The 7,762-nt window shown below is 46.7% G+C and overlaps 1 long non-coding RNA gene across 1 annotated transcript in view; it reads right to left on the reverse strand.

The window, feature by feature from the left end:
* Positions 1–1,064: 1,064 nt before the first annotated feature.
* LOC114608172 overlaps positions 1,065–7,762 on the reverse strand; it is an 11,697-nt gene continuing 4,999 nt past the window's right edge. The window contains exon 3 of the long non-coding RNA XR_003709312.1: positions 1,065–1,716. This is a non-coding gene — a long non-coding RNA (uncharacterized LOC114608172). The remainder of the gene's footprint in view (positions 1,717–7,762) is intronic.

Consider the following 7,762-nt stretch of genomic DNA (forward strand, 5'->3'; position numbering starts at 1 on the left):
GTGTCCTCGATTATAACCCTCAAGGACGCTGAGCATCTTTATAAAGGCCTTTTGCATCCTTCTGAATGAAAGGTACTGTCTTCATGAAGTCGCTTGAATGGCTTTGATGGCCAGCAAGAGGTTTGCCCACGCCTGTAACCCGAGGATGAACGTGCCAGTTACATAAAGAGGAAAGCCCGTCTATGCGGAGTTCCCTAATTGGAGCACTAGATTCACTGTTATGCAACCAGACACTGAGATTAATAAGCTTTCTTGCATTGGTAACTCGTGGATGACTAAACAGATAACCCTACCCTGTACTTTGAGGCAGTTCAATGGATTCGGGTGATGTCATGAACAGAAAGATCATCTGAGCCTCACGCTTTAGGGATGGACTGCCCCACTCACAAGAACTGCCTGGACTGCTTACAAAGCTCTCACAGGCCAGAGGTAGATTAATTCCTCTCAAACTTTAAACTGTTTCAGCCAGGAGTGGTGGCTCATCCCTGCGACCCCTGTGCTTGGAAGGCTGAGGTGAGAGCCACTGCTTTAGGTTCAAGGCCAGCCTGAGCTACCTACTGAGTTCCAGGAGGCCAGTCTAGGCTGTAGAATGAGACCCTCTTTCTAAAACCAGAACAAGATTTAAAAACAGTAAAAGCAGGGGCTGAGGGTGTCTAGAATGAGCCTCTGTTCCATTTACTGTGTCTGAGCTGTATAGGTCTGAGAGCCCACACTTCCTAAGGTCTCTGAAGCGATGCTTGTACAGTGTCTTCACGGGTCACACTGAAGGGCAAGGTCCTGGGTGATATCAGAGATCAGGCAGTTTGAAACCAGAAGTTCCCTGGTTAGGGAAAATGCTTATTTCTTCACATCCATGTTAATCAGAAGTTCAGAGTGTGTGGATGAGCGCTGAAGAAGATAGAAATGGCACACACTAATTAAAAACAAAACAAACCCCGAGTTGGCAAATTCAATTTTAAACGGTGGAAGGAGCCTGCTTTCAAGTGTTCAGATGTGCCCATGCTTTGCCAAACTACATACAAGAAGAGAGTGAAATTTTCTTTTATTTTTTTTCCCTCTAGTGATCTGCCCTTCCCGTTTGCCAGCAAGCACAAAGGCAGGAGGAAGCGATGCTTTAAATGCACATTATTTTAGCTGATGTATCTGGAACACGGTGATAAATTAATCATGACGGCCGGTCTGATTCACCGTCGTATTGTAGCCCAATTTACACTTCGCATTTGCAGAACTGAAATGCGATGCATTAAAATGGTGCACACATCACAGATTTTTCTCTCCAGTGAGCCCACGGAGGGAAGGGAGGAGCGTTGTGTCTGTTCCTGTAAGCACCTGCCCGTAGGCCGGGGTGCACCCCCGCTCTGGGAGCACCCAAGAGGCCGAGAGAGAAAGGACGCTGTGGGAAGCCTGCTTGCAACTGAGCGTCCTTTAAAACTGTCTTCTTGGCGGAATGACCAAGGCCGGCTTGTTCACAGAGGAGGGGGCGCGGGGTGGTGTTACTAAACATAACAGATGGCAGCTGTCTGCAGCTATATAGGGCGCGCTGACAAATCCTCCTGGACGGCGGCGTGGCGCGGGGCTGCCGGGTGTGGGTGTCGCCTGAGGGGCGCAGGGCAGCGGTGGCTCTGGAGACTCCAAGGCCAAGAGGGGAAGGGCACGGTCTCTCCAAGGTTACCGTCCTGCTACACCTGCGCTGTGATCTGGCGGGGTGGCGGTGGCCTGCAGGGGACAGGTGATATCACTAGGCAAATAGGCATCCACTATAGGAGGGCGTGGCTGGTCAAGTGCCTAACCTGGCCTGCGTGCTGGTTCTGTGTGAAATGAATGAATTTCCCACCATTTCCGGAATTTTTCAAGACCCAGATAATGGGCGTCACTTTCAGAACTATACGTTTTTAACATTCCTGTTGAAAAATCGTACAAATAAATAATACTGGGCGGCCTCTTGGCCGATAGGCCGATATTGGGCTGTCGGGTTTGACTTGGCAGGTGAACCCAAAGAAATCTGAAGACTCCCAGCGGGATCTAACAATATGTTGCTGTCATTATCGAGCGGCAAAGAGCATCAGAGACACACGACCAGGCTTCAAGGTGCCACATTGCTATCTGCAAATGATGGGAGGGACAGAGACTGTTGCCATCTGTGCAAAGGTTCTAGGTGTGTGACACACACACACTCTTCACGGGGTATTCCCTGCGGGTGGCGGCATGACTGAGTGCAGGGAAGAATCTCCTCTCTCAGGTTCCTCATCATCGGAAGAATGACGAGGACCACAGCATCCTGCCATCTTGTAACAGGACACCCCCCCTCCCCCGCCACTAAGTCTTTCCTACCTCCTTACCATCTTTGACTCCCAACGACAAATTGAAATGATTTCCTTGTCTTTGCCACAGGATCTGAGAATCCTGCTCACTGACTCTCATAGTACACAATTCTGCACATCAGATGTCCTTGCTTTGGGCTTGATGGCAATTCACTGAGGCACACTGGCTAAGGATTTCACCATGCACTTGTTGAAGGGTGTTTGGGAAAGAGAGCCACAGTGAATGACAGATAAAATTGTCCTTGCCTAGACACACTTTCACAAGCCAAACTGTTGTTTGTTTTTGTTTGTTTGTTTTTCCAAACAGGGTCTTACTACGTAGCTCTGTGTACTGAAAATCACTCTGTAGACCAGGCTAGCCTCAAACTCACAGAGCTCTGCCTACCTCTGCCTCCCCAGTACTGAGATTAAAGGCCTGTGACACAAATCATACTTGAGTCAACTCTGTCATGAACCTGTATGCTTTAGAATCACACACACACACACACACACACATTTAGAATCATGTACTTATATTTCTTTAATCTTTGTTAGCATGAAAAATACTAACTTTTAAAAATCCTTTTTACCATTGTTAAAGTTATACCTGCAATTACTCAGGAGAACTTCAAATATTTCAATAGTTAAGCATATTTTAAGTGTATGCAAAATATAGTTTATCAAACTAGTGTTGATAAAAAAAAAAACAGGATATGGGCTGGAGAGGTGGCTCTATGGTTAAGAGCACTGACTGCACTTCCAGAGTTCAATTCCCAGCACCCACATGGTGACTCACAACCATCTGTAACAGGATCTGATGCACTCTTCTGATATGTGTCTGAAGACAGCTACAGTGTACTCACATAAATAATAATAAATAAATAATATTTTTTAAAAACATCAGGATACCAACAAGTTTTAAATTTTTATTTATATACTTATTTTTTTCCAAGACAGAGTTTCTTATAGCTCAGGCTGGCCTTGAACTCACTGAATAGCTCATAATCACTTTGAACACTTGATCTTCCTGCCTCTGTCTCCCAAATGTTGTGTGTGCCAGCATGCCAGACTCAAACACTTTCTGAAAAAGTGAATTGAAAAAAATGTAAAGTTGACATTATATATAGCATTCAGATACAGTGAAATTAACATAAGTGGTAAAGAATACAGTTTAAGTTGGAGATTCCTACAGGATATGGGTAGACCAAAAAAGGCGACCTTGTGGAGAGAATGTCCCTCTCCTGCCTTTATGTGGCCCCAGGGATCCAACTCAGGCCACAGCTTGTGAAGCAAGCTGACCCATGGTGCTGACCCCAGACCTTCAAATTTTATAGCAAACTTATTAATATACTTTTGAAAAAAGGAACAAAATAATTATTTACTGTTTCTCAGGAGGGCTTCCAATGGCTTTGGCAGAATGGGCGCTATTGCTTGCCCCTGGGTGAGCAACGCCAGGTTCTTCCATAGCCCCATCTTTGTCATATCCCTCTCCCCTGTCTGGCCTCTGTCTAATACTCCCTCATTCAGGAGCTACAACAGCCTCAGTTATTAAGGAGGCCCAGGAAGGAGAAAGGCAGTGGGTACTCACCTAAGACCTACACTAGACTGTCACTGTCTGTTAGAACTTCTGGGGCAGTCAAAATGAGCTTTGGATGAGGGCCAATGGCTTGTTTCCCCAATAGGGGGTAGCAAAACTCCCTGGTCACTCCAGATGCCCTGAAACTGGGGACTTAATCAAAGTTCCTAGATGGTGTAGACAGGCAAAACCAGGAGACCATCTCAGGCGCTGCCCAGCAGTGAGAAGCAGAGGGAGCCTTGGGTGAATGTGTATTACCAACCCGAGCATTGCCAGCCACATCAAGGACCCGATGTCTCAGAGCTGTGAGAGTGGCAAAACCTTCCCCAGGTTGGGCTCACAGGAATGGCAAAGCCTTCTCTTGACCCAAGTAAGAGGGTTAAACGGGACCGTTGACCTTTGAAAAAGACCTGTGCATAGAAAATGTAGAACACAGCTTCCTCTTCCTGTTAGCCTGAGACTGCTCCTCTTCAGGGACCTCCTATACTTCCTTCTGGTGCTGTACATAGTAAACATGCTGGTTTGCATGGTGGGTGCCCTCCCTCCATCAGAGCGACCCCAGCCCAACTCTTCTGTATTTGTGCGACTGCCATTCATTCCCGAGTCACCTAGGTCAGGTCTCCAGGATGAAGCCATGTAAGATGTGGTATCTAAAGGGCCTTATGGGGGGAGCAGAACACATCCTCACACTGCAAGCCTCACAATCTCACAGGACTGCTTTGGGAGTTAGACACAATGTTCAACAGTCCAGGGGCTCACTGACACAGGGGGCGTGGCTATCTTCTGACCACATTACTTTCTGCTTCGTCAGCTCTGTTCATGTAGCCTTTGATTGTCTTACACTCAAGTGTAAGTGCAAGCAAGTTGGGGCAGTCAAAGGGTGCTTTGGATGAGGGGCAATGGCTTATTTCCCCAGTAGGGGGCAGCAAAGCTCCCTGGTATATTGAGACTCAATTGTCTCAGGGTGGGGCTTGAAGTTAAGGGATCTGAGTTTGAGAGCCATCTCCACACATAGACCTTTGTGAAGTGTCAGCTCTTTGCCTCAGTTTCTGATATGAAAAATCACATACGACCAATACAGACAGAGATGTATGTGCGTCAATAAGAAAAGCCATCCAATGAGAAGGCATTTCAAAGTACATTCACTGAGCCATCAGATGGCTCAAGGAGACCCAGATGCTTTCTTCCAAGTCTGAGGATATGAGTTCAATTCCCTGGGGGAATGGACAAAACTGGTTCCTGCACTGAATAGATTAGACAGCTTTAAAATATGACATTGCCTTAAGATAGTCTTTTTTTTTTTTTGGTTTTTCGAGACAGGGTTTCTCTGTATAGTCCTGGCTGTCCTGGAACTCACTCTGTAGACCAGGCTGGCCTCAAATGCAGAAATCCAACTGCCTCTGCCTCCCAAGTGCTGGGATTAGAGGCCTGTGCCACCACCACCTGGCCAAGATAGTCTTATTAGGTCCAAAATATGTTATTTCAAACATGAAACAATCCAAATGTTTAATTTTGACCCAAAAATATTTAAGAGAATTCTCTATGCCAACAGAATGCTCTATATTTCTCTCTTAGCACGCACATACCTAGAGGGAAATGGACCCTGTCCCATGTTGCCCTGCTTCTAAGCCTTACTGGTTATAGTTCTCTTCCAGGAAGACTGACTGGAAAAAGTATGCCCTGGCGACTTTCTCTCTTATGGACCCTAGATCTTACTTTGCTGTGTATGTGTGGATGTGACTAAAGTCATAAAACTAGAAGGTAGACCTCTAGAAAGAAGGGTGGGAAAGGAGAAGGAAGAAGGAATTAAAATCTGTGTGATATGAAAGAAGAGGGGGTCCTGGAGGCAGGCGGGGGGGGGGGGGTAAGGAAGGACAATGTAATCAACGCGGATGAAAATGCTGTAAGGAAACCCAGTACTTTGTTTGCACGCCGACTTGAAAACAAAACACAAAACACACAAACCAACCAACCAACCAACCACCCAACCAAAAAACCCAAAACCCCAAATCCCACACAGCTATTCACACTGTCCAGTATTTATAAAACTGTCTTTCACTTGTGGTGGGCCAGTGCAGAGGAGCTAACTTCATGTTCTACTCTAGTTCTATCTCCCATGCCGGTGCAGTGGTTGCTGTAGACTCACGCTGCTCGGGGGTGAGGGGTGACCTGGGAGCTCCCACAGTGCTGGCTGGCTGCATCCTGGCTAGCTGCTTCCAAACTCCACGTGGGAAGAATAACATCTTTTGCACATTTCTCTGCTCTTATGCAGATCAGTAAACATAGATAGCTCTGGGAACCTCTTCCAAGTTCATGAATGCACCATGCTCACACCTCAGCCTTTACTGTATAATTCCAACTCTTCTTCCTTGCGCCATTCACCCTGCTTCAGTCCTTTTAGGTGTGTGTGTGTTGCCAGGACTTGAACCCGGGGCCTCACATGTGGTAGACAAGTACCATCCCACCGAGTCACTGGCTCAGCCCCACTCTGGATGTATCCTAGTCTTCCTTCAGGTCCCATATCATTCCACTGAGGAACATCCTGAAACCCATGTGATAGCTTCTTGTCTCATAAACTCCCTAACTTTCCCTGTTGTATTTTAGGGCACATCTTTGATCAGTGGTCTGTTCCTTTGGAAGATATAATCCCATAAGTGTGGGAACTATATGAAAACCAAACCAAATCAACAAAATCAAACAGCATTTGCTGATGTCCTGTGGAGTCCGTTGCAGTTTGTTGGTTGGATCCAACACTGGGGTATGGCTTAGTTGGACTTCCCAGACACTGTGTCATAGAGACAGGAAGAAGTAGCCACACAGGCAGGGTATTTCCTAAGCCTTCTGACCAGTGGAGTGACTACATTGTGGCACAACAGCTCTGAGCTGTTTTGCATCCACCAATGTCATTGACTGATAATTGTGTCCTTTAGACAGTTGGAATGTCAGCTGCTAGGCCATGGTCTGCTGATGCACACCTCTAGAAAGAAGGGTGGGAAAGGAGAAGGAAGAAGGAATTAAAATCTGTGTGATATGAAAGAAGAGTGGGGCCCTGGAGGCAGGCTGGGGGGTGGTGTAAGGAAGGACAATGTAATCAACTCTGATTGCAGTGCTAACCTATGGCATGTTGCACTTACAAAGGCCTCAGATGAAAAGTTGAACTAAGAAGGAGGGAAGACTCCTGTCTCCCAACATAAAGCGGTTAGAGCCCATGAGGAAGAAGTCAGCAGCTTTATAAAAGGCACAGAGCCGTAGTGTCCAGCAAAGAGCAGAAGAGAATGGAGCAGATGTTCCCATTGTCTCTAGGAAGGGGCAGGATGGGATGAGTCCAAGCTGCTCTGCCTTCACACATATTCATTGTCACCCAGGGTGACAGTGTGCAGCCAGCCAAGGCAGCATGTGACAGTGCCGTCACTTCTGTGTGGAGCAGTACTTCTATCCACAGCAGAAAGTCGATGAGCTTCTAACTGAGCTTCTCACTCACGTGTGACGTTGGACAGTTCCCTTACGCAGCCTCTTTTTTTCATCTGTAACATTGAGGTGAGGCTAATGGGTACTTCATGGGCTGCCATAATTGAATGTGTTAAAGTTCTACAAGAAAAGCACTCAGAGTACTGGGGTTGAATGGTTTCTTAGGAATCACAGTGTATTTTCTCAGAATGTGCCCTCCCCTGTTGTTTAGACTGGAGTAACAAACAGTAACAAAGCTGTCTTGGCAGGGCAGTGTGTTTCTGTCTTCAAATTGTCTAGCAGGTGTGTCCAGCCTTTTGACAATGTAACGGGATGTGTCCAGCCTCCTAACAATGTAACGGGATGTGTCCAGCCTCCTGACAATGTAACTCGATGTGTCCAGCCTCCTGACAATGTAACTGGATGTGTCCAGCCTCCT

The sequence above is a fragment of the Grammomys surdaster genome, unplaced genomic scaffold (assembly GCF_004785775.1).
Source record: "Grammomys surdaster isolate TR1022 unplaced genomic scaffold, NIH_TR_1.0 127, whole genome shotgun sequence".
NCBI lineage: Eukaryota > Metazoa > Chordata > Mammalia > Rodentia > Muridae > Grammomys > Grammomys surdaster.